Source organism: Terrapene carolina, unplaced genomic scaffold (genome assembly GCF_002925995.2).
Source record: "Terrapene carolina triunguis isolate 2854851 unplaced genomic scaffold, T_m_triunguis-2.0 Scaffold111, whole genome shotgun sequence".
In the NCBI taxonomy this organism is placed as follows: domain Eukaryota; kingdom Metazoa; phylum Chordata; order Testudines; family Emydidae; genus Terrapene; species Terrapene triunguis.
Window position 1 is genome coordinate 4927694 of NW_020664462.1, and position 1776 is coordinate 4929469.

The following is a 1776-nucleotide window of genomic DNA, read 5'->3' on the forward strand; positions in this document are numbered from 1 at the left end:
ATCCACCCCCCTGAACGACGTAAATTACACCAACCCGAGCCTAGCCGTGCCGCGGGGGCCGGGCTGGAGCCAAGCCGGGCCAGAGCCGCTGGGGCCGGCGCGCTCGGCCGGAACCAGGGCCGGACTGGGCCGCGCCTCCCCAGAGCCCTTCTCGTGCCCCCTGCCACCCCAGCTTACCTGGTGCTGCCTGCCCGCCCCTGCTTCTTTTCAGACTTCCCACGAATCTCTGATTCACGGGAAGCAGGGGAGGGGGAGGGGGAGGAGCAGGGGGCGGGGTGGAGAGCTGCGGCGCGGGGCCCTCTTAGCGCGGGGCCCAATTCAGCTGAATCGGCCTAAAGCCAGCCCTGGCGATCCAAGTGCTCAGCACCTCTGAAAGTCAGGCCCCCTGAGGTTTCAAATTGGGTCTAAAAACTGACCCACCTAAAGCCAGAGGCCATCATGAAAGATTTGGGGCCATAACGTTTCAGGGAACCATACATGTTGGAATAGAAGGGGGGATGGTATAGAAACAACGGGCCCAATTCTCACATTTGAGTACTCCTTTACTCTGCAACGTCCCACCACAGCTCATGAGGCTGTTTACTCATGTTCGGCAGGGCCTGACTGTGCAAAAGTGACAAAATAGGCTCCGTAGACATGGGAGATGGAAGAGGCCTAGTGCCCTAGGTCCTCCCGTCCAACCCTGAAAAACTAGCTTGAAATCTCTGGTCCTAGATCATTCTTACCTCCTTGAATACAATTAACACTCCCCCCACCGCCCGCCTTCAAGGATTACTGGATGCTTATCAGCATTTGCAATCCAAAGCCGCAGATTTCTGTTCAATGAGCAACTGGAGGGAGCCGGGTGGAGGGAGGGCTGTCTGGGGGCTGGGAGTTCTTTAAGACAAAAAAAGGCAGAGCAGAGGGAAGAATGGAGCATCCTGTCTTTTCAGAGAGGAACAGAAGACAAACTCTCGGCCTTCCACTCCTCCTTTCATATCGCTTAACGTGCCTCCGAGGATTTTGTTCAGATCATATCTTAAAGACGGCGTATTCAGTCAGGCCTGTAATGATAGGAACTGAATGTGCTTTTGGTTTCCCCGTTGAATGGATCCCCCTCGTAAATGAAGATTTTGAATGGGAGATTTGACCACAACATAGGATCGCCTAGCTCTAGGGTATTTATATCGGTATTACACATTATGAGGCTTTGAGACAAGAAGTAACAGAGAAAAATCCTTTTGTCCAGCACCACATAATCTGTTTTTTTGTTCAAGAGACCAAGATAATTGGAATTTAGAAACACCACCTTAATGCTTTTCCAGTGGTCATGGACTTAATTCTGAGGAGAATAACTCCCTGCAGTTATTGCTATAAAGCAATGCAACAATTCAGATAAACCTTTTCAGGCTCTGATGCCTTCGGGCCCACCCAGGCTCCAAGAGAACAAAGCTATCCTACCACAAGCTGGGAGGGTTGAGGATCACATGATCAGAACCACATGGTCTATTGCCAACCGCGTGGGGTCAACAGCAATTGGATCATTATGGAAATATTAAGGGGGCTTCCCCCACCCACCCATTCACCATTGTCGGTCGAATCCAATTAGATAAGGACAGATGCTGCTTAGGAATGCTGGGCTCTTTAGCCTCATTACAACTCACATTCATATTGTCCCTTTCATTTTTATGAAATTTAAAAGGGTTGGGGGCGGAGGAGGGGGTGGGCCCCTTTGTTTCCTACCCAGATAAAGGATCCAGGGAGGAAAGAGAACAGTGCGTCAGCCTAAGACTTAAA